The sequence below is a fragment of the Schistocerca nitens genome, chromosome 8, assembly GCF_023898315.1.
Source record: "Schistocerca nitens isolate TAMUIC-IGC-003100 chromosome 8, iqSchNite1.1, whole genome shotgun sequence".
In the NCBI taxonomy this organism is placed as follows: domain Eukaryota; kingdom Metazoa; phylum Arthropoda; class Insecta; order Orthoptera; family Acrididae; genus Schistocerca; species Schistocerca nitens.
Window position 1 is genome coordinate 30,385,190 of NC_064621.1, and position 26,330 is coordinate 30,411,519.

The 26,330-nt window shown below is 45.2% G+C and overlaps 1 long non-coding RNA gene and 1 pseudogene across 1 annotated transcript in view; both read right to left on the minus strand.

The window, feature by feature from the left end:
- LOC126199001 (uncharacterized) overlaps nucleotides 1–26,330 on the minus strand; it is an 869,135-nt gene that overhangs the window by 405,767 nt on the left and 437,038 nt on the right. The gene's annotated exons all lie outside the window — the stretch shown is intronic.
- On the minus strand, nucleotides 18,867–18,984 carry LOC126200088 (5S ribosomal RNA; annotated as a pseudogene).

The following is a 26,330-nucleotide window of genomic DNA, read 5'->3' on the forward strand; positions in this document are numbered from 1 at the left end:
TTTCCATTTCGCGACGGACCGAACCTTTACAAAAGAGTTGCGGGCCCCTTGCATTTCGTTTCGCCCACCGTGTAGAGGTGGTAGCAGTTCGGAAAGGCAGTCGCGACTAGAGATCGGCAAACTCGTTCATCCTTGGGAACTAATTCACTGCTGATCGTTCTTTTTTGGGAATCATTCATTTTTACTCGTTCACCATTCATTTGTTTTATGTTGCATTATTAAAAGTCTGGAACCGCAAGACCGCTACGGTCGCAGGTTCGAATCCTGCCTCGGGCATGGATGTTTGTGATGTCCTTAGGCTAGTTAGGTTTAACTAGTTCTAAGTTCTAGGGGACTAATGACCTCAGCAGTTGAGTCCCATAGTGCTCAGAGCCATTTGAACCATTTTTGCATTATTAAAGTTAATGCAGCAATAATAATAATAATTAATTTCGCAGTAATAAAGTTTTTGGTTTAAAAGCTCCTTCTGAACAAATGTTTTTGAGATAATAGGTGAATACGGTTTTATGGCAATCTACGTCTTTTCAAATGGAAAGGCACCGCTTTTCCTACTGAGCCAAAATGACCCACAATCCAATCAAAGGAACCAAACTAGCAGGTAATGCAAATTGGAAACAACCAAACTTAAAAATAATTAGAGCCTTCCTAAATGTAATGTTTTGTATATGAAAGATACACTAAAATCGTTTTATATGAATTTTCTTACACTAAAAATTAAGCAAATTATTGAAAGTTAGTTGCTTAATCAAGTCGATGAAACAAAAAAATATATGAATAACAAAAAAAAACTTGCCTTGTTATAAGTATGTCTTCTGCTGTTCATCGATATAATGAAGTGAGCTGATATACCTTTTGTTACCTGAAAAGACGTACCTATTACATACAACGTAATTTTTATGTAATTTACGTAACTATAAAATACTTTTTGATTACCGGTCGTCGACGCTGAATAGACAGACCCAAGTGCAAGAACAGTTTGGAACACATGTAAAATGGGCGAGCGCAATGAACGAAACGAACAAGTGGATACTGAAGTAACTAGGAGCAGTCGGCAGTGGAACAGACAGGTGGTCATGCGAAGAACGACGAGTGCGGCCGAGGGAGACCGAGACGAGCACGCGACCGAGGCTGGAACGAGAACTGCCGAAGTGACCGCCGCGACCGAAGTGAACTATGAACCGATCGTTCGTTGTAATTTGTTCCTCGGTCCTTTCGTTCATCTTGGTGAACCGTTCCTTTGCACCCGTTCGTTCGCGAACTACACATCTCTAGTCGCGACCCCCCCCCCCCTCCCTCCGCTGCCCTCCCACGCGTTTCGGCTGCGACAGACGCACCTGCGCTAATGTGGTCTGCTTGTCTCCGGCGCGCCTGCGACGGCCGCCACGCCGCCTCGTTTACGGCGGGGCGTAGTGGGTGCCGCGTGCGCCCTCATCAGGCCGTCCGTATCGGGGGAGGAGGGGGGAGGGGGGAGACCTGGGGAGGGGAAGTGGGCCCGAGTATCAAATTTAGAAGGTGGCTTTTTGTGTCGCGGCGGCGGTCCGGCGAGTCGCAGCGCCCATCTACTCTACTCTGCCCTGCCTCCACTGTGCGCTACTCAGGCGCGCGCCCGCCCGCCGACAAGCTACACGGAGAGTGCATTCTCAGATTCTGTTTACCATATATATCATTCTTCCTTGAAAATAATAGCGAATTCATGTACCAGTCTATTAGCAAAAGGATTTATTTTCATTTTGGGCTGAGAGCACGGCCAAGACTGGAGCCTAGTGCCGGCGGCGACGGCGCGAAAGATGGTGGCTGGGGAGAAGGAGGGGGGAGATGGGGGGAGTGTAGGAGCAGTTTGGAAGGAAGGGGTGGGGTGGAGTGGGGTGGGGGGAGTCGCAAGCCATCCGAGTGCCGCGCGCACACACACACACACACACACACACACAAAAAAAAAGAGGCCGGCGCCACAGAGAACGTCTTACAAAGGGCTAGCGCTAAATTAAGCGGAATTAAGCAGAATAACTCGGAGAGGAGCTCCATCAAAAACTGTTGGCATAAGAACAGACAGACAAGACAATGGGGAACGACCAGTTTAACCTCTAGAGGGGTGACACCTATCAGGACATGTTTAGCGCATTACTGTGGATACTTCTGGCAAAAACACCGCAAAGTTTATGACTACTGATGGATGGAATGAGCAGTTCTGTAGAGCTAAAAATAAACACGAACGATGTACATAAAAAGTAGAAATATATCTACTCAAATTATAGTGTAACAGAAGGTACTACTATGTAATTACCTATTTCCATACCTCGGCAGTCTTATCGGTATTAGATGAACACACACCAGCAGAAGCTGGGAAAACCCCTGTCGTGTTGCAGCGATTGCGACTGACATGGTAATTTGATTCTCTAGGTGTGTTCATCAAGGTTCGGCTGTAGTCCTCCAGCGTCCTACAGATGGACGTACACGCGTGTGAGACCTTGAAAAAGTCAGCAAAAACTCTGCGTTTTTCACCAACGATGCTGTAGGCGAATTCTCAAGATCAGCTATCGCGCAGCCTGCATAAATTCAAAGCTGAAAGGAGACTAATGCTTGTGGCGCACGTCATAGGAATGAAGGAAACCAATAATCTCCAAATGAAGCAGTGGAAGATCTCATAACACTTGGAAATTAACTTTTGCAAAGGATCTGCAAAGCATGGACGTAAACTGGGAGAAAGCCGGAAACCTGGCAGCCGATCGGGTTCGCTGGAGTACACTTGCTGCCCGATATTGTACCTAACCGTGGAGGAACTACGTATAAGTCTGGCTGTGTGTAGCTGGAATACAGAGACAAGGATATCGATAACCGGAAGATACGTGTGACAGCTTTCAACAAATTGAAGGACAGATGACGGCTACAATTACAAATAAATGCGAAACCTGATACTTTCGCATTCATTAATTGATTTTGACCATTCAATGCCCTATGTATATCCGAACACTGTGAAAAGTCAAAATTTTTCGCTGCTATAATAGTAGAAATGGTTTTTCATTTCTAGTCTGAAGTTTCTCATCTAGTAACCACGCCGCTAAATTGTTGCGTGTACTTGGATATTCTCGGGAGAAAGGTATATTGTACGACGTGCGAATGTGGAAAAACAGAGTGCGAGTCTAATCGAAAAATTTTGAGAACGTATGACGTGAACGGGCAAGAAATGAGATATCTTCCCCAGTCCGGTCCTCAGGAAATTTAGTGGTGGACGATACCTACAGAGCCGTGCTTCTCAACGCTAGCTACACCCACGCCTCCTCGCTCACAGACAAGACCACCAACCAGATCCGCTACTCGTAACAACAGGTCTTTGCTCTTCACGTGAGTCCTATCTCACAAAGTTATTACAAAATATTGTCTGCCTTCTGTGTATCATATTCATGAGCTTATTGTGAATCTAAATATCTTGTGTTAGTTACTGTTTTCATAGCCGAAAACTCAAGTCGGTTGGGATATTGCATGGAGTATGTGCAACTTATGCATGTTACTAAACAGTTAAAACGGTCAGCCATTCCCACTTTCAGGTTGCCTATTTAACAGCTTTGAGGGACAAAATTTTTTAATTATTTCATACAATTATTGACCGAATTTAACTTCTAGTTCTATCATAAACTTCCCGCTAAGAGGTACAATCTTACGTTAAAGGTTTGACAAAATAAGTATTAAAATTTGTATGACTAGAGGCAGTGTGAATCACACCGTTCACCCAAATTACAGAGACTGACCAAAAAAATGAAGCACCCAGAAAGACAAGGTCGGCTGTCACTGTAACTTTCAACACGTACATACCATCGATTGGTATGAAAATTACTAGAGTCGCATTTCTCTCTGTCAGCTTGAGCGGTGACGAAACGTCGTCGCGTTTAGTGTTGTCACCAGGCCGGGTGGGGTACATAAGGGGATGTGAACAGCGTCAGATGTTGAGTGATCATTGTGAAGGACATGGAGATGCCGCGTACTCGTGTGAGACAGCGCTATCAGCACCTGAGATAGTTTGAAAGGTGCTTCATTTTGGGACTCCATGTGGCTGGCTGGTTGAATCGTGCAATAGCCAGATTTGTGGGACATTCGGATGTGAGCCAGCCGCGGTGGCCCAGCGGTTCCAGGCGCTTCAGCCCGGAACCGCGCGATTGGTACGGTCGCAGCTTCGAATTCCAGCTCGGACATGGATGTGTGTGACGTCCTTAGGTTAGTCAGGTTTAAGCAGTTCTAAGTTCTAGGGGACTGATGAACTCAGATGTTAACTCCCATAGTGCTCAGAGCCATGTGAATCATCTGAACCATTCGAATGTGTCAGCGAACGCATGGAAACATGAGGGCAGACGTATTCGTTGTCAAGGTTCCAGTTGACCACGGGCTGGCCACCGCAAGAGGTGATCGTCGATTTGCGCACCGAGCACATCGTAACCCCTTGACGTCTGTGCGTGCCATCCGAGAAACAGTACAAATTCCTGAGGCGTGTGTAGCCATTATGGAATTATGTTATTACTGTACTGTGTTAAAGGCTGAACTGTTCATTTATGTCAAGACACTTGCTTCCACAAGCATATTATTGTTGAAAGGTAGTTCTAGACGGCATTCTGGAGATGAAGGACTCAGTTCGTCCTGCAGCTATTGCCCTGAGAGTGGCCGTTGCCCCTTAAGAGAACGACGACCACGACGAAAACCGTCAGACGTAGTTGGTTTAGACCCTAATTTGGGAGTTGGGATGAAAGGATGGAGATATATTCCCTATTAATGATCGAACTTCGGTCTGAAGATCCGCAGGAATTTTGGAATTTCGTGAGGATGTTCGTGGCTAATTTGGACCAGCTGCTGTTAATCTGGGAAGTAATTCCCTTTATGCACGCAGTAATGTGGGAAGCAATTACGCTCTGTCAGAAGTAAGAATTGAAGCATTCGCTTGCTTTGTCGCCGATTATTGCCAGTTTATCCTTCTTGGCACGCTCAAGCAAAGTGAAAGGTGCAACCAAATGAAGCGCCAAGGTTCGACAATTAAGGCGCCACTCACACAAATCTAAAACCACACACGTAAAGTTTTATGCATATTTACTCATAAATACACGTCTGCCGTGGCGCTTTACTGTCTTACAGCGGGTCGTGGCGATCGTACAGACACCTTCCCTCGTTATACGTCTGGTTTGGTTTTCTCAAGCCTCATTTGTTGCATTCCATTTCTAAAACACGAAGCAGTCCGTACAAAGAATGGTTTTCGCAACAGCAAATCAAAGTGAGCTGGAAAAAATATTGCAGTTGTCTAGTTAGGGCGTTTATGAAAGCTTATTCGAAGAAAAATGCGCAAAACCTCCAGTACTGAAGCCTGGTTCAGCTCCTGGTCACAGATGAAACAACAGTAACAAGTACAAGGCACGCTCGGAGTACCACCACCTACGAATGCGCGCCGTCTTAACGTCTATTGGACGTGCTTGGATTCACGGCAATTTAGAACTGCAGTCTATTTCCGCGCATAAATACTGTGGGTTGGGTTGTTTTGGGGGAAGAGACCAAACAGCGAGGTCATCGGTCTCATCGGATTAGGGAAGGACGGGGAAGGAAGTCGGCCGTGCCCTTTCAAAGGAACCATCCCAGCATTTGCCTAGAGCGATTTAGGGAAATCACGGAAAACCTAAAACAGGATGGCCGGACGCGGGATTGAACCGTCGTCCTCCCGAATAAATACTGTGTCTGTTAAGTGTTGGTTACTTGGTTGATTTGGGGGAGGGGAACGAACAGCGAGGTCATCGGTCTCATCGGATTAGGGAAGGACGGGGAAGGAAGTCGGCCGTGCCCTTTCAAAGGAACCATCCCAGCATTTGCCTAGAGCGATTTAGGGAAATCACAGAAACTTAAATCAGGATGGCTGACCGCGGTTTTGAATCGTCGTCTTCCGAATGCGAGTGCAGTGCGCCAATCCCCTGCGCCACCTCACTCGGTGTCTTATTGTTAGTTCCACCCACTCTACCCCTGACGGCAGCTACCGCACACGTGTTTCGTTTGCGGCAGGTCTTGTAGTACCAGCTTTAGGTTTTCGGCAGTTTCCCTACAGCAACGCGAGGGTTCTTCACGGCGGGCTTCCTCGTCCCCCGCCAGCCTTGGCCAGCTGGAGCTGGTGCCCCTCTCCAGTGGCGTGTGACGGTAACTCGCTGCTCCAGCACCCCTCCAGCCTGGCCTGTGGTCGCGCCGACGCTGTCTGCCTCAACCTCGCGACCCAGGGGTGCCGGCAGCCGGCAGCCGGCAGTCGGCCGCAGACCACTCAGCCGCTCTCAATAACACACGACGCGCCAGCCGGACTTGGCTCCAATATTGAGCAGCGGTCTGCCGCTGCGGCCGCTGCCAGACGCCGGGGCATCCACTGGCCGCGTCTCTCCCACTCGGCCACTGCCTCAGTTGCGTTGAGTGAACAGTCTTCTGACCTGTTCGACGCTGCCCGCCACGAATTCTTCCCCCGTGCGAACCTCTTCATCTCACAGTACCACTCACGCCCTAAGTACTCAATTATTTGGTTGATATACCACAATTTCTGTCTTTAGCCATAGTTTTTATCACCTCATGTTTTTACACATTTCCTACCATCTTGTTACTTCTTCTTGTCAGTGGTTCCCACTTGTTTCTTTATTCGTCAGTACTGCAGAGAAACTCCTCATTCATTGTCTTTTAAGTTAACCTAATTTTCAACAGCCTTCTGCAACACATCTGAAATAATTCGATTCTCTTCTTGCGGTGTGCGTACTGTAAGACCTTCAGTACACACACCATCAGATTATCTGACTTGTCACTCTAACGAAGTAGGCGAGTGTCAGCAATATGTCTCGTGGTCTTATCGTGGCGTGTTTATCTTCTGCCGTTAGGTCAGACGATATAAATGCCACTTGCACGCTTAGAGTAGCAGATTGACGGTGACCAATTTAAACAGAACTTGATTAATTTTCACACACATTTATTAAAATAATAACAAGCATAAAATTACTTAACTTGGTTCTGGATGCTATTTACAATTGACAATCTGACGTCCCTTTGGTCTTAGTACGTTAATCTTATTCTCACATATCTCTGTTACTTGACAAAGTGTCTTCATTTATCTTCATGGCTATGTACAGGAATATGGTAATATTATTAGGCGCAGACTGAAACTTGACTATAGACTGGTACAGACAAATGCAGACTGGTACAGACTAGTGCAGACTGACTAATCGGAGGTCTGTGCACTAGTTATAATACCTCGCGCGTTCATGTATCACTGCGCGAGTGTGATCCGCGAGGAGAAAAGGTTCTACGTTACCAGCAATCTCATTGGCTGCGTTACATATTAATAGGCGGATCGGCGGAAGCAGAATTTGGTCCGTCTCTATAGCAGCGCCATCTCGTAGTGCGGAGACGGACGAGCGCTGTGCCTGCGCTGTTGTGCTTAGCGGGGCGCGCTCTAGTGGGAAAGTTGTGAACGCGCTGACTACGCGGAACTATGTACACAACACTTCTTTTCCAGCGTTCCCACATTCCACCACTCATCACCGTACAATGTTCTGCACGTATGTTCTCAGAAATTTCTTCCTAAGATTAGGACCAATTTTTTATATTAGCACACTTCTCTCCGCCAGGAACGCACTCTCTGCCTGTGCTAATCTGCCTTCATTTTATTTCCGACATTACCTCCTAAACATGGCGAAAGAGCACATTCCTGTTTTACACTCTCTTTTAATCCGATACTTCGTCCTTCGTTTTCAATCCTTTTTGTTCCCTGTGGGTTCAGGTTCGTAGTGTATATTATCGAACACAGCAATCCTTTGCAATTGCTTAATATTTATCGGGACTAGATATACAGCCTATACTTGTTCTCTCCTCCCCCTCTCTCTCTCTTCCCCCATTCCTCTATCTATCTCCTGCTTACCCCTCTCTCTGACCCTGAGCCTTGTTCATTGTTACTACAAGTGATATCTTTTTTTGGAAATTGAAGTCACTTAAAATGAATGGGTTTATCGGTTCGGATCATTGGCGTACAGTATATAGGAGTGACCTCTCCAACTGCTCGATCTGTGAGGATAGTAGCTTCAATGACAGTCTTTCCCATATTTTCACTCTGCCAGTGGGTAGGATTAGAAAGTTTCGGACGATTCAGATACCGCAATAGTATTCTAATCATAACCAGATTAGCCCTAAAACAGACGGGAAGGCAGAGAACAAAAATTATATATAAGGCGTAGGAATATATATGTGAGGAACAATATGTCTCAGAAGATGTTGCCCGCAGTAGGCAACGAAACGTCAGGAAGGAGAAGAAGTTTTATATATGGACCACGCCAATTCAGCCCGGAAGTTTTAATTAATGAAGACGCCGGCCGTGAAAGCTTACATGTTATGATATATTTAGGTTATGTTCGTGCGAATGTTTATTAGAATATCGTGTAAAAATTTGAAGTACGTTTCGAGAGTTTTGGTAAGAAAGCGAAACAACGACTTGTCTATATATAGTTGTATATATTACCCTATGGCTTACTCTTATTTTTTTTTTTTTTTTTTTTTTTTTTTGCCGGCCGCGGTGGTCTAGCGGTTCTGGCGCTGCAGTCCGGAGCCGCGGGACTGCTACGGTCGCGGGTTCGAATCCCGCCTCGGGCATGGGTGTGTGTGATGTCCTTAGGTTAGTTAGGTTTAAGTAGTTCTAAGTTCTAGGGGACTTATGACCTAAGATGTTGAGTCCCATAGTGATCAGAGCCATTTTACTCTTATTTTTCTCACTATTTCGAACATCTCGCAGCATTTTCCACTGTCTAACGCTTCTTCGAGGTAGCTGGCAGTCGACTGTCCACTTCTGTGTGGGCGTGCAGAGCGAGACTGGGTCATGCCACGCGTTTCCAAGTAAAGCTAATCGTGGAAGAGGCGGAAGGAGATAGAAATTTTTAAGCAAACCAGAATGGTCGCTAAAATGGATTGTTTGAAGAGATTTCCTTCGTGCACCCAATATTCTTATACAACACGCACTTGAATACCCAAAATAATACTTTTCGAAACACATTTTTAACAGAAAGTGCCATTTACTGTGCTTACCAAACATGCTGTCTGTCATATTTGAAAGCCGACAGCATTAGTTACGCATTACTCGTCGAAAATTGACGACGCATTTACAGAATTGCCTCATAACGCAATATTTTTGTATCACTAACTCCCACTTCACTTTCGGGAATTAATTGTGCCATTTCTGTTGTTTCTTTCATTTATTTTTGTGTGTGACAACGTTTCTTATTTTCCGGAGACTCAAAACATCGGTGTAAGTCAAACGAATTTTATCCATCGTACTCTAACAATAGTCAACGGATTTCAGTACCTCGGTGTGCGTGATAAAGCGTGAGTCATATTCATAAATGAAAACATTTGTTGTTAGTCTAACATAAGACTTCAGGCTTCTCTATTTCCTGAAAAAATCGTCTAGCTATGCAGCGATAACTCCTACCTGTATAATAAGGAGCTTGCTGCAAGAATGATGCTTGTGTTGAAAAATATTATTCATTATTTGGTGTTAAGGTTTAAATTTAATGAAGCTATCACGTGATTTGAAAACTAGAATCCAGCGTACTGAGCTGCGGCCCGTTTTGCTACATGGACCTCTATTCTTTCTACAGCACAGCGCAGCGCTCTGAAATTTAAAGGTAGTTTTTGTTTCCTAGTGAGGCGTAGCGCCTCTATAACGTCCCTATTGAGACGAGAAATCTGTGAACAGGTGTGTAGTAAGAGTCACGCGCAAGACAGGTGGCGCTAGATGGCTCCAGTGTAGTTATCGTCTGTGCCTTATGACTGAGGCAACTAGCTCTCTCACGCTGTTGGAGATGTAGTCAAAATACTGTTCACTTCATTTCGGATTTTGTTTGATTTTCTAATTGTTTACTAATTAATATTATACTATACTTATCAGGATTAATGAAGGTATCAACGTGAAATACTGTTTTACGTAAAGTTTTTATATTATACAGTCAAATAATGGGTCACAGGAGTAATGTTCGAGAATGACGTGCGTGTTAGTCATTCGTACCGAGGAAATAGGTACAAACTATTTCGTCAGTTATGGTACAGGGGAAATGAGATTATAATTTCGGAAAAATAGTTTTGTTAAAAGGACATTAATTTTATATTTGTGGGTTTTCCAAATTTATGGTAATTTACTATTCTGATCGAGTGACAAACTTCGATTGGTTCTGTGTATATGAACTGGATTGAGCGGGCTTGATGCTGCTTTCCGATTGGCTGTGATGTTTCTTTGGCGACCACAAATTAGCATAGTTGGGCGTATTTTGGCAACTAGAAACTTCTTTTCTGTAGAGAGAGGAGCAGAGTCGGGGCTTGGTTCTCATAGTGATCCGCTGAAAATCATTAATCTTGTGATATATCTGTACTGAAATGTTTGAGAAGCGCCGTAAACAGTGGAAGAGAATTCGAGTTGATGCACGGGGTGAAATTCAGAACTTTTAGGGACATTTAAATCATTAATTATCGCTTGATGTGCTGCTTACTCGCGAACTTTATCATTTTGTTCCGCGGGACTAATACTTGCAACGTTTGGGCAAGCAATTCTAAAAGAAACAATCTGTTTGTATATTTTCGGTGGAGAACTACCATAAACTGGCCACGGTTATGAATGACGTGTGGGTGTGAACTTCTCAGGATATGTACAGTTTAGAGTAAGGCTTGGTAGTGACTGGTGTATGCAAGCTTACCGTAATAAAGTGAAACATTACACACACAACTACTTCCATTTAAATATTTCCATCCACCGCCAAAACAATTTTAGTGCGACTTGAGGGTTATATCGTGTACAGCTGTTTTTTATACAGCTTTTTACAGCTGAGAAATGTATGCCAGTATCTTCAAGGAGGCGTGCGTGTGTGAGAACAAATTGACCACCAGGCGAGTGGAACTCTGCAAACCAAACACGCAGCATCGCCGAACTAGGATTTTTTTCTTAAGTGCGTCGACTGCATTAGGATATTGACACCGGGGCACTGCCCTTCAGATTCTGTAAGTATGGATAAACTCTAGGGTGGCCACCCCCTAATGTTCCCTTCCTAGTAAAGAGTTATCCCTGCAAACAACAGAACCGGGAACACAGTCGGGCTTTCTTGCTCCTGGCTACAGTTTAACGATCCTGACACACCTCTTTCGTGAGACGTTTGTGAAGCTGTATACGAGGTACTGGAGGATTTCATCAAGTTAAGAAAGTAAGAAATCAGGTGCAGTTTTGTGTATTTATTTTAGTTCGATATTATTGCACCTGAGAATGAAGGCCCTCAGGTGGGCTTATCGCAAGATTAGCTGAGTACCGGAGTTGACCGGCGATGGATGGAAATACTGTATTTATTCCACTCGTCTATTAATCCATCTCCTCCTCCCAACGAGAAAAATTTCGTAAAGCTTTGAAATGTGTAAGGTTTGTTCCACGTCATTAAGTGCTCCTATTCTCAAATACTGGACGACTAAAGTATGGGTATTCTCGCGTCATGGGCGGCACTGGTTTTTCACCCAAACCCCTTTGATTGGTGGGTGGTTCTTATCCTCACATGAGTCTTTCGAGACAATGAGTGACATCTGTACCTAGTTGAAATCAGTCCAGTGATTAAGAATGAAATGTGTTGCGTACATCAACGTTTCTATAATTTGTATGGATTTGATGAGGACACGCTGAAACACTTGGTACTATATCCACAAGTTTCTTTAAATCATTCACACTGAGGTGCGTTTTTCCTTAGTCATCACTGTACTTGCCGGCCGCGGTGGTATCGCGGTTCTAGGCGCGCAGTCCGGAACCGTGCGACTGCTACGGTCGCAGGTTCGAATCCTGCCTCGGGCATGGATGCGTGTGATGTCCTTAGGTTAGTTAGGTTTAAGTAGTTCTAAGTTCTAGGGGACTGATGACGACAGCAGTTGAGTCCCATAGTGCTCAGAGCCACTTGAACCATTTGAACCATCACTGTACTTGTTTACTGCAGTCACGGCAATCTTGTTTACTGCAGTCAAGTGCAATCTTCTCGTGGTGGGGTAGTAAGTATTATAACACGGTAACAAAAGAAATATGAGACTATATTATAAAATATTTATAAGATTATATTATTATAAGTACTAGGCGAAAATTAAACTACGCTGCGATCCAAATGAGCACCACTTATTGATATAGACGAAACAGATGACAAAAGAGGGAACGGATGGAAAACGAATTACAAATGCATTCTACCACACACAAGGTGTTCACACGGTCAGTTTCGTTAGAAGATTCGAGTTTTCCTGAATCTGTCGTGATACTTTCACAGAAACTTGTTTCCCTCGCAGAACGTCATAATATTCGAGCTGCGAGTATCCCTAGGATTTTTTATTTACTTATTGCCAAATTATAGACCTGTTACCTGATGCTTCGGAACAGGTCGTACGTTTTACAATTTTCGTTTTTCATCTTTTTACAGTTTTCTTTTCTTTTGTTTTATCTACAACATTTACAAAGAATAATACTTTTCAAAATAACAATAATTTAAAGTTATAAATAAATTTTGTTATTTTTTGATAAGAATATAAAAAGATGATAGGATAGAGGAGTGATTTGTTAGTACCATCACCGAATGTGAAGTTCAAATGTGTGTGAAATCTTGTGGGACTTAACTGCTAAGGTCATCAGTCCCTAAACTTACACACTACTTAACCTAAATTATCCTAAGGACAAACACACACACCAACGCCCGAAGGAGGACTCGAACCTCCGTCGGGACCAGCCGCACAGTCCACGACTGCAGCGCCTGAGACCGCTCGGCTAATCCCGCGCGCGGCAATCACTGAATGTGACTGACGATGAATACCACGGAATGATTTCTTCTAGCTGTTGACCGCCTGTCATACACACACAGAAAGACGATCTAGCGCGCACGCACGCGCATGCACACACACACACACACACACACACACACACACACACACACACACACACACACACACACACGCGCGCGCGCACGCACGCACACGCACACGCACACAGTGTGTGTGTGTGTGTGTGTGTGTGTGTGTGTGTGTGTGTGTGTGTGTGTGTAGAGAAATAGCATTGCTTAGTCTATTTATTACTAATCCTATGTATTAACTTCAGGTGCCCATCCGTGTACAGCATTTGGTGGTTTCTTGGCTAGATCGCCAGCACCTTATGCTTACTTACAGTAACATCTCGGCTTCCTCCTCCTGTTCCTCCTCTTTGTCACTGTTTTCGCTGTCACTGTGGGTATCTCTGTCCACCCTCTGGAGACTGTTGTTACATTGCACATAGGCGTGTCTTTTATGTCGTATCCGCATGTACTCTTCATGTGTTGGTTTTGAAATACTGTTTGTCGGTACGTTTGATTGTGCCCATTGTTCTTCGTCTCTAGTTGCTGTGTATGTATCTATGTCTGTATCTGTGTAGTCTAAGTGTAGTGTGTGTCTATTGTTCACGTTTTGCCCGCAGAAAAAGATAGTGTCTTCTGGGGAACCTTCTTCCCCGCATGTGCCTGTAGGTGTCTGCCTCAGACTCACGCAGTTTGAGTGCGTGGGATAAGGTCCGTGTCCGGTTAAGAAAAGTATCACACCGCGGCTGGGATCGATATGTTTCATTCTCAAACGCTCCAAACGCCAACTTGTAAGACGACGTATAGTCTCTATCGGCACACCAGTTACTGTGTGCTGGTGGAAATTCAATTTTTCCATCTATGTGTATCCCAAGATAGCGCGTAACGCGTGCTCGTTATATTTGTTTCCCCAATTTTAACCGAAGGATCCCTTTGGAGTGATCCTTTCAGTAATGCGTATGTTTTGTTTTCGGCTACCCTGAGCTTGTTGTTGTGACACCATTGTGTAATTGTTTGTAGTATTCCACTGGCTTTCTCTTCTAACTGGGCTCTGTTATTTGCAGTGACAACTAATAGATCTGCGTAAGCGACAATTCCGTCTGACCTGTCATCCCCCTCCAGAAGTTGTAGGAGGGGTTCGATTATTATGTCCCAGAAGGTGGGGGCCGCAGATCGACCCCTTTGGTAATTCTAGTCTAGTAAACTGTTGTACAGTGACTGCGGTACCTCCAGATGTCTTAACCTTTGAAACAGTGCGGGCCACCAGAGATTATCGAATGCTCCGGCAATGTCAATCATTATTGCCATGGCGTAATACTGTTTTGTAGTATTAACTATGTGTATGGCCTGGTTGATGGCATCATCTATTGATCTGCCAATTCTGAAGCCGAATTGGTGATGGCTCATACCCAAGAGAGCTCTGTGTGTTTGCAGGCGCTTACACACTAGCTTCTCCTGAATCTTTGCTAGGGTGTTTATTAGGCACGTTGTCCTGTAAGTCTTTGGAGCTGAAGGATCCATGTCCGCTGATTTCTTAATAATGACTGCTTTGGAGGTTTTCCATACTGTAGCTATCCTCTAGGATCCCACAACAGACTGATATCTGTGACACTGTGCTGTAATTGTGTGCATCCGACCTATGACCCGTTTTGCAAACAGGAGTGACCCTTACTGCTCTTCTCATGAGGGACTGTTAGGTATGCAAGGGATTCTCGATGAATATGTTCTAGGGAATGGACTAATTCGATAGCGCATACGATTTAAAATTTAACTGCAATTCTGTAGGGCCTGATGCCTCGATAGCTTCAAGTAGTAGCGTGCGTTCTTATACAAAATGATTCCGTGGTGACGTTAAAAACTTTCAGGGATGATGGCGAATGGTAGATTCCAGGTAACGGACCCTGGTCTGGAAACGACCGAGTCGAAAGTTATAAGCAAAAGTCGTTCCGGTACCTCTGAAAGTGCACTCATTCTACTGTAAGATCTTTGGTTTCCATATTTTAGGAGGAGGTAGTAAGGGTCAAAACAAGACAAAAATGTCCAGTAAATATGGGCTCTAAAGTGAGTAGCGTAAGAGTTATGGGCACTCGTTTCTCTTTGGTGCTGTAAAACACATCTCGTCTACTGTCTTCAGTTTCAACACCATACTGATCGACTTGGGTGGAAGGCTTAGATCGGTATATTGATTTCACAGAAGACCAGAACTCCAAAAGATTTTTCGATAGAGCTGATTCCATGATTTAATGTCCATATTACTGTAGGCTTCAAGCAAAGCACATACTTTCTGTTAACTTTTCTTCATCAGTTTCGCTTTCGTCTCTTTCATAGCGATACTGTAGCATGATTTCACAACATTATCCGAAATTTACCGCTAAACCAAAACGGGTCTTTTATTAATTTTCTTGGCGCATATTTAGGCAGCGCGCGGTTTATAGCATGTTTGAGCATAATCACAATTGTTCTGTTTTTTTCAGACTTTAACTACATGCTCTCAAATCGTTTTTAAGCAGTTTGTTAACCATTACCTCCTTTTTTAGCTTTCTTGATGGCCTCTCTGCGTTTAATGACTATCATTGCTGCAAAAGAACCATGGCCAAACACTTTCCTCGTTTGTCTCGAATGAAAAGCAGCCCACAGTTGCACTAAATTCTGTTTATTTTAAACCTTGACCATGGTTTCTGCTATAATAATATAGCCTTCTTCAGAAGTCATACACACTAACAAATGAAAAATGTCTTAGCCCAGCGGCTGCGTCAAGACCAATAAAATAACGTCAAGAGACATAAGCCTGTTGCGAACATAAATAAAATTACATATGGCAACGTATGTCCTCCACAACTACCTCTGTTATCACCATCTCTCGTTGGTAACACTTCTAAACTCCCTATTTGTTTTCCGATCGTGTGAAATAAAAAGATGAAGCAGTCTAGTTCATGACCGTGGCTAACGGACTGGGGCAATCGCCACGGATGTTACAGAGATAATCCAGGGCTGCACAGTAATACTGAAGTGAACTTTGGCTCCACTGTACTCAAAATCACTGTCGAATTTTAACGTAGAGAAATATATTATCTGAAACATAAATATGGGGCTGTTACCCCTTTGTCTCATAAGCAAATGACCGTTAATCTCGACATAGGCCAAAAGGAAACGCTGATCATGAGAAGCGACTCTCATATTACTGATAGTAGAAGACATAAAAAGCCGGCCGGGGTGGCCGAGCGGTTCTAGGTGCTACAGTCTGGGACCGCGCGACCGCTATGGTCGCAGGTTCGAATCCTGCCTCGGGCATGGATGTGTGTGATGTCCTTAGGTTAGTTAGGTTTAAGTAGTTCTAAGTTCTAGGGGACTGATGACCTCAGAAGTTAAGTCCCATAGTGCTCAGAGCCATTAGAACCAAAGACATCAGAACCTAAATTACACACTACTACGGCAGATCAAGTAAGTTTCATCGATTGCTGCTTTATAGTTGAAAGTCACTGACATAACACTGCTTTTCAGCACCGTCATCAAGTCTCTGTGCACGACGGTCGTAACGCTCTAGAAGTCGTTCAGTATTCCTCGACGGCAGGAGTCTACTATTCGGTCACGGATCCATGCGATAACAACTGTGTGAATGTCCTTATTGGTGGGAAACCTCTTTCCATCAGACGTCCTTTCAGCTTGCCGAAAATGGCGGATGCTTCGGTACCCCCACTGAAAAGCAAAGCTCGTGTTGCGAGCGCCTGTGGGTTGTTGTACCGTCGTGCAGTAAAACAGTGCCTTTTTCTTAATACTGGACGTCTCTTGTTCTTTACAGCACTGTGCACCGATGTCAATTTTTCGATTTGGAGTCAGTCTGCAGTCGCCGCGTCACACGCTGTGATGTCCCTTTTATCCATACTGCAATCGAACTGTGTCAGCAGGTAAGCCGCAACATTCTGGCAATGTGGCACTCCCGTTGCGCAATGGTCCTAGCACTGGATGGCATGCGTAACTTTTACTTTTTCATGTTCCCCCGTATACCTAACACTGCAATCCAAAATACGCTGCAGTCATGGTTAACAGGCGCAGTGGATGGGAACACTGCTGTAGCATTCACTTCTGTAACGTCCACGCAGTTGTGCTTTTGTAACTGCTCGTAATAAAAACACACTTTCTTGCTACTCACGGGTCCGTCCCCCGCCGAACGGGGCACACACAGCTGCTACCTCTTCAGAAGCCACGCAAGGAAGCCAGGACACGGCGGTCTCGGCGTTCCGTTCGTGACAACCGATACCTGCACGCACTCGTGACCTACGTTAACAACAAGGGGAATAACGCTTGCAGACTCTCGAGAAAATGGTATCACTTTGGAGCTGGGAGGCCTATAAGACAGGGTGTCCACAAAATTATATTTTCAGCTTAAGACTTTAAAACAATACCAGATATTAACAAATGGTTTTCAACATGTGATAACTGATAAAGGTCTTTTACCTTCCAGGCGGCTCAGTTTCGACGCAAAAGCGAACTTTAAACCCTGATAAAATGTGGACGACACAGGAGAAAGTTCAATATGTGTGGTCTGGTTCATTCAGATGACGTTCGATACCCAAGTGCAAAAGAACTTTCGAACACGGTGTGGAAGGCAACCATCGTCCCGACCAACTATTCGGGCTCGGCATACGTCATTTATTGAAACAGGCAGTGTTGTCCATAAAGAGGGGGCAGTTCGCCCGTGTGCGTGTCAGTCACCTACTTGGACAAGGCGCGGCAGGCTTTTGCAAACGTGGGCCACAAAACCGCTGCTTACGGCTGCCAGAGATTTCGAAGTGATACGATCAACAATGCACGATGTCTAACATAAGAGGTTAGGGCTATATCCCGGCCTGATGCAGCTGCTTCAGGCATTAATACCTACGGACAAAAGTCAAAAAATGGTTCAAATGGCTCTGAGCACTATGGGACTTAACATGTGAGGTCATCAGTCCCCTAGAACTTAGAACTACTTAAACCTAAATAACCTAAGGACATCACACACATCCATGCCCGAGGCAGGATTCGAACCTGCGACCGTAGCGGTCGCGCGGTTCCAGACTGAAGCGCCTAGAACTGCTCGGCCACGAGCGGCCGGCGACAAAAGTCAGTGCGAATGGGTTGCAAAGGATGTGTTGGGAAAAACTGAAGCAAATAATGACTTTTCGGAAAAGATTTGTTTCTCCAAAGAGGCAACGTTTCATGCATCTGGCAGACTGAATCATCATTACGTTCGTATATGGGTTTCACAGCTTCCTCATGTTACACGTGTAATGGAAAGAGACACAGTCCCAGGGTCAGTGTTTGGTGCGGACTGATGCACAGTTGCATCAATGATCCATTCATTTTCAACGAGTCCACCGTCAACGGTGATGTTTACCTGCAAATGTTACAAAAGTTTGCTGTGACACAGTTGGAACACTGCAGCCTGACGTCATATTCCGCGAGGATGGGACACCATCTCACTAGTCTCTCAATGTCCGTTAATTTATAGATGGAAAGTTTGCGGATAGATGGATTGCACGAGATGATCCAATTCGATGGCCGCCATGATCCCCTGATCCCACAGCACTAGATTTCTTGCTGTAGGATTTTGTAAGGGATCTGGTGTACCGAAAGCGGGTTAGAGACCTACAGGACTTGAAGGCACTCATTTTTAATACATTTTAACATATCACCGTGTAGATCTAGAATTGTACTTGGAGAGAAATGGAATTCCTACAACACATTATACATGCCACTGGGGATGCACACATTGATGTTTATCAATGAGGCAACAAAAGTTTGATTTTATAAAATCAATTAAAAAAAGAAAACACTCCGTCTTCAGGCCACAAGTGGCCCATCGGGACCATCCGACCGCCGTGTCATCCTCAATGAAGATGCGGATAGGAGGGGCGCGTGTGGTCAGCACACCGCACTCCCGTTCGTTTTGATGGTTTTCTTTGACTGGAGCCGCTACTATTCGGTCGATTAGCTCCTCAGTTGACATCAAGAGGCTGAGTGCACCCCGAAAAATGGCAACAGCACGTGGCCACCCGGATGGTCACCCATCCAACTGCCGGCCACGCCCCACAGCGCTTAACTTCGGTGATCCGACGGGAACCGGTGTATCCACTGCGGCAAGACCGTTGCCTATAAAATCAATTTTAAATGACTGTTTATTGTCCCATTAGTCATCTATAGGTTTCGGTTATTAACCGTCATAAAGGATGTAAGGTACAACTGATTAGTTAAAAACATCTCATACTTTTCGAAGATGAACCACACCGAAATTATCCTCAGTTGTATAACCAATTTGCCTCACAATACTGACAGTCATATTTTATGTCAAACATACAGACAACGCAGGAGGAAGAAGAACCCTTTATGAGTTTAGTATGCACGGAAAATCAACAGAATATGATTCTTTAAATGTCTGGACGTACTGCTTCTTATTGGATTTATTCACGAATCCTACAGTAGAAATTTAGCGTACGTAAATGTCCGAGAACAAATGTCTCGATATGTATTGAAACATCGGAAGGAATCTGGATCGCTGAACGTCACATAAAATTATAACATAAACACTCAAGGCAGTCAAACACTTCACTCCAGCCGGCCGAAGTGGCCGTGCGGTTAAAGGCGCTGCAGTCTGGAACCGCAAGACCGCTACGGTCGCAGGTTCGAATCCTGCCTCGGGCATGGATGTTTGTGATGTCCTTAGGTTAGTTAGGTTTAACTAGTTCTAAGTTCTAGGGGACTAATGACCTCAGCAGTTAAGTCCCATAGTACTCAGAGCCATTTGAACCATTTGAACTTCACTCCATTGAAACACTCAAAGCACACAAAGTCTCAAACATTAAATGAACACGACGCCAACCTCGTGAACAAAGAATATGCACATGTTAAAAAACACACACGTGGAACGAATGTAATTAGACCACACGTGGTCAAAGAATAGGGGTTAAATCACAACAAACGAACTGTTCGGATAAAGAATTTGCGGAACAGAGCCTGTCGACACACAAAATTCACATGGAAGAACTGTTTTAAATTCAATTTCAACGACGACACAAAGAGCACACGATTAAAAGTTCCAATCATATCAAAGTCTGAGTTATCGACTATCGTAGACTTGCCTTCGATCCACGCAAACAATCGATTATGCAGAAGTGGGGTGATTAACGAATGTTGAAGTTTCAAATTTTTGTCCGCGACGTCGTAAAATGCTGCAATTTCCGTAAATTTTACCGATAAACCGTAAATGTTTGCAGGTTTGAGAAGCGTTTAAACTTAAAACTGGGTCCGCAGCTCGTGGTCGTGCGGTAGCTTTCTCGCTTCCCACGCCCGAGTTCCCGGGTTCGATTCCCAGCGGGGTCAGGGATTTTCTCTGCCTCGTGATGACTGGGTGTTGTGTGCTGTCCTTAGGTTAGTTAGGTTTAAGTAGTTCTAAGTTCTAGGGGAGTGATGACCATAGATGTTAAGTCCCATAGTGCTCAGAGCCATTTGAACCATTTGACTTAAAACTGGAAGTGGTGAAATGAATCACCCGGGCGATGTAAATGCACACTGAGTCTCGTCAGAATTTCAAGCACGTGTATCCCTACTCAGATTATTCCTGCCAAGACTAGCACCGCTGTATTCCCGACTGCAGCTCGCTTCCCAGCAGAGGGGTAAAACTATAAACAATTGCCCGCACATGATCCCGAAGGTTCACCAACACACACTGGACAGAGGCAAGCCGTGCAGATCCCGGCCTAAAGGGACGAACTTCGTGGAGCTTCGCCGGCCAAGCCAACGACCGGTCGGAGCGTGAAAACCGCCGCATTATGGTAAATTCCGCCGTCATACATTCCAAATTACGACACCGGCACAGTCTTGAAAAAAATTACATTGTCCCGCGGCCGATGCGATAGCGCAGTTTATCCGGGAAATACCCTCGTCGCCTGTGCAGTTAATGGAGTACATGAATTTTAAAAGCCCCGATTCCGACCACCCCTGGGAGGGTCGGGACCCAGGCGGATGTTTATGATTTAACTAAATAACGCTTCAATTTTGATAAACTATGAATAAATTACTGCCTAGCTCAACAGTTTAAAAATGACGGAAAATTGCCCCGTTTTATGAGACGGGCCCGCTCATAAATAATTCATTACCGGCAAATACGTGGCGTGTTGCGGCGTGTTTGCAAGTATAAAGGAATGAACTTGGCAGGTAGACGCGACAATGTGTGTCTCGCGCTCGGCTAGTAAACTTTTCACCTCCAGGACGTTCTCCTGGTTACCACCGCCCGGTAGCGTCCAGCCATCCTGCTCAGTTTACAGTCTTCTAGTCGTAAATCCGGTCTTGTGGTCTCGGCACCTCATTTCCTGTGGTCAGGCGACAGTTACACGACTCGCCCCAGTGATGAGCAATCGGCCGGTTACTCATTATTGCTTTTCATCTCCCTGTGGACACCAAACAACTCTCGTGAGCTCCCAGTTTATTGTTGATTCCGTCTTCCTCGACTTGTGGAAAATATTCGATACAGTTCGGGACAATCGTTTAGTTCAGAAAATACGAGCTGAGCTAATTATCTCCCAAAAGCAGCGAGTCTTTCTCAATGGGGCAAAATCGTCAGACGTAAAGTTCGGTATTAATCCCAAGCGAGAATTGTAGGGGCATGATCAATGATCGACTGCATAACGTCGGAAGCTCTGTTAGCCTGTTAGCGGATAATGTGCTGTATATAGGAAAGTTGCAACGCTACAAAATTGTTCCGAAATATACGAAAAACCTACAGAGCAGCAAGGACAGGCATTTGATCTCAGTGGAAATAAATGAAACGTATAGAGCGTAAATGGGTGAAAAATCCCATTGCAGTTCTATTACACTACAGATGATCAGCCAGAGGGAATATCAGCAAAATACTTAAGAGTTTCTACACAGACTGTCCTAAATTGGAAGAACCACATTACACTAGTTCTACATCTGTTCTCCACAAGCCAACTCACGGTGTGTGGCAGAGGATACTCTGTGTACCACTAACATTTCCCCCCTCCCCCCCTCCACCCTCTTTCTTGTTCCAATCGTGAATGGTTCGCGGGAAGAACGATTCCTGGTAACCCTCTTTGTAGGCTGTAATGTCTCTAACATTACCTTCACGGTGTTTTGGCGAGAGATAAGGTGCGTAGGAGGAAGTGATGTGTCAGCTGATTCTTCTACGAACGTACGTTCTCGGAATTTTAACAATAAACCACACCGTGAAGCAGGACGTCCCGCCGGCCGGAGTGGCCGTGCGGTCCTAGGCGCTTCAGTCTGGAACCGCGCGAGCACTACGGTCGCAGGTTCCAAAACTGCCTCGGGCGTGGATGTGTGTGATATCCTTAGTTTAGTTAGGTTTAAATAGTTCTAAGTTCTAGGGGACTGATGACCTCAGAAGTTAAGTCCCATAGTGCTCAGAGCCAGGACGTCCCGATTGCAGCCTGTGCCACTGGAGTCGGCTGATCATACCCGAGACACTTTCGCAATTACTAAATGAACCTGTAGCGAATCTTGCTGCTCTTCTTTAGCTCTTCTGTATTTCCTCTAGCAAACCTGACTAGTACGGATCCCAGACTGACGAGCAACATTCAAGTATTGGTCGAACGAGTGTTTCGTGAGCCACTTCCTTTGTTTATGGACCACATTTCCTGAGGATTCTCTCAGTGAATCTCACTCTGGTATCAGCCTTACTGTGATCACGAGTGCGTGCTGAAAAGTAATGCCCCCGAATTTTTTACTCGAAAATTCGCAAACTTTTCTTTTAAATACCACAATCGTTGTTATCATTCTACATCTTTGTTCTTCGTGTCTACATGTTTGCAGCCCTGTGCGTTAGGCGGCTCCGAGTTGTAGCGTATACCAATGCGTTGTGTAACGTAAGTATGTCGGTGCGTTCGAGACAGCGTGCTATAATCGAGTTTCGAATTCGGAGACTGCCTGCATACGAGGAGCACCCTGTCCTTCAGCATGACAACGTCAGACTACAAACGATCTTTGCGGCATCTGCAGCAGTCAGACGCCTTGGGTTCACAGCCATCGATCATCCTCAATACAGTCCCTATCCGACTTCCAACTGTTTCTGAAACTTAAAAAAAAAAAAGAAAAAATACTTTAGAGGACATCACTTTGATAGTGATGAAGTGGTGGAACCAGAAGTGAGGTAGGGGGTCCGTCAGCAAAGTCAAACATTCTACAGTGACCGTGTCAACACACTAGTCTCAGCCGGCCGGTTTGGCCGAGCGGTTCTAGGCGCTACAGTCTGGAACCGCGCGAGCGCTACGGTCGCAAGTTCGAATCCTGCCTCGGGCATGGATGTGTGTGATGTCCTTAGGTTAGGTAGGTTTAAGTAGTTCTAAGTTCTAGGGGACTTGTGACCTCAGCAGTTGAGTCCCATAGTGCTCAGAGCTATTTGAACCATTTGAACACTAGTCTCTCGTTGGGAGAAATGTTCCAGATTGACTATGGTGAGAAATAAACATGAATACATGAAAAATGAAGATGTAGAGCATTCATATCATTTGTTTTATTTAAAAAGCTTTAACGGTTACCACATAAAAAATCTGGAGGTATTCATTTCAGCACGCCTTCCGTCCGTATGCGTACTCCTAGATATTTTATGGGCGTGCCTGCTTCTAGCTATTGTTCTGTAATCACATAACAATAGGTCTCTATGCCTATGTATACCCGAAACATTACATTCTTTTATGTTGAGGACCAACTACCCAACTGTACGATTCCCTCCATGTCCCCATCGCTTTCGCTACAATTTTCCAACATTGCGACTTCTCTGTGTACGACAGCATCACTCGCGAAAAGCTTCATGGAATTTCCGACACTATCCAACAGGTCATGTATACGGTTCATAAATATTGTGAAAAGTATCGGTGATGTTACAATCCCACGGGGTAGACCCGAAGTTATATTTAAAACTGAAGATTTCTCTTCATTGAGGATGACCTGTTGTGCTGTGTTTGCTTGGAGCACTTACATCCACTAATACAACTGAAATAATTTCATGTTGTATTTTGTTCATTAAGCAGCAGTGCAGCAGAACTGTATCGAACGCCTTCCAGAAGTAAACAAACACATCATCAACCTGGACGCCGGTATCTGCTGGTTTCTGGCTCTCGTTGACGTAAAGACGGAGCTAGGTCTCACACTGTCGTTGTTTTCGGAAACCATTTTGATTCCTACAGAGCTGCACGAAGAGCAGTTGACGCATCCAATGGAAGAATACAAACTAAACTCGCCCGAACAGGCCACGAAGGCCCATCGGTACCGACAGGCCGCCGTGTCATCCTCAGCCCACAGGCGTCACTGGATGCGCACACGGAGGGGCATGTGGTCAGCTCACCGCTCTCCCGACCGTAGAGCCTATGTCAGTTTATGAGGCCGTTGCGAATCAAGTGGCTCCTCAGCTGGCTCAAGGGCTGAGTGCACCCCGCTTGCCGACAGCGCTTACCTTCGGTGATGTGACGCGAACCGGTGTGACCACAGCGGCAAGGCCGTTGGCCTCAGTGGAAGCATGCTGAGCAGACTAAGCAGATACAGCCGTGTCACTCTGCGAGGCCTCTAAGTCGACCCGTCTTACCCTACCAATTCCGTGTGATCTTTTAAAGAAGCAGTTGCTGTTTTGTCCAGTGAACTTAACTGCTTTTCCTTAACATTTATAACTCATTCTCCTGACAAAACCGTAATCGTAATCATTTCCATCATGAGCAAGAGGAAAAGACTTCTTTTTCTTCGCGAGGGACTATACAGATAGAAATTTTGAAATCAGGCAACTGAGAAATACTGAAGACTCGTTCATGTACGAGCAAGCTGTTCACTCACACGATTGGTTGCTTTCGGGTTGGATAATACGTCGCATAGAACGTTGCAGTACCACGCCGTTACCGTCAACGCAGAATTCTGCCCTGTTTTAGGGCAGCTGTGTGCTTCTGGCCTCATCCTCTGCATCCCCGACCCTGTCCCTTCTGTCTTCGCTTCCCCCCTCGTTTTCCCATTCCCCATCGCCCCTCCGTTACCACAGCCTCTCTTTGCCGGAGCTCTCCGTCTCTTAAAGTGATCGCACTGAATGGCCTGTTGTAATCATCCATACAAGACAATCCCATTATGAGAGGTGGTGGTGTGGGGTGCGACGTGGTAGCTAAGACAGCCTAGGTACAGAGGGGCACGAGGGGGCAGCCTGAGGTAGCAGCGACGGTGGGGATAGGCAGAGGGGAGGGGGGTGGGGGGTGGGGCGGCACGGAATGTCTCACGCCGCCAAAACTGTCCGCCGTACAGCAACCACTGGCTTCACTACAGCAGTGTTTTGTGATCACCTCAAAGTAGAACCAATAGAGCTACCTGCACTAGATTGACCTCTGAAGAAGGAATATTGTGATAAACGTCCCGTCGACTAGACTGATCTCTAAGGCGTTTCTTGTCTGTGGCTGCATTAAGAATTTGTAAAGAGTAAAAAATGGCAGATGAACATCGCATTCATTGATACAGTTTCTCGAAGTATTGCGTGAACGGTGCTCGGATTCCACCAAAGCTCTCTATTAATTTACAGTATACTGTTTTCGTCTGTTTTACCTGAAAATGACGTATGCAGGTACATAAACTACAATAAAATAGCTGATTCCAAACGGCAGTTATGTTGTTTCAGTTTCTTCCTAGCGATAGGTGGATCCCCAGCGTTCTGTTTGGGGCGACTACAAGTTCTGGGCGAGCTAGAGAAAACTGCAATTTATCGACAGTGTCTTGTGGTCAGTATCAAAATCCAGCTGAGACTGATCCATGTGCGTCATTATACACGATTAAAGAAAATGGGCTATCATCCCGGATCGCTTTTTCATTCTCTGGACCCCACCCGCACAGCCACGCGCGTTAGCACGCCACTTCCGGGATCCAGGGAGACGCGCCGGCGCCTGCCAAATACCTCCGAGGCCCAGGCTGCCGTGCAGCCAGGGTGTCGTTTTTCAGGCTGTTTCTCACATACGGCTAGGCGAACACAGGGCTGGTGGCCACATTCCGCCTCACTTACATGTCCCAGAGTTATTGCGATAGATGTTGGCGCACTTTCACAAGGGCATGCGACCAATCCCTGCCACACACGTTGCGATATCCAGATTGACATACAGAAGAAGACTGTTTCGTACTCTAATCTTCATACTGTGGTCCATTTGATAAATTCCAGAAAATGGTAGTCATAATAATAACAATTTATAACAATCGAATATATTCGCAACAGTATTACTTCAGTAATTCTGTGGTATTTAAAATGGCCTCTTTGTTCACAATTACTCGTATAATGTCATGCTCTGGTAACGACAATTTTAGGAATATCTTTTTACGTTATGTATGTTTCTTAAGACTTCAAGGGGCTCTGTAAGGCGGACTCAGAAGAAAGAATTTCCGGAGAGGTATGACTGAAGAGGGGGAATCTGTGGCTCTAACGACAACATTATTGCATAACGGAAAATGTAAAAC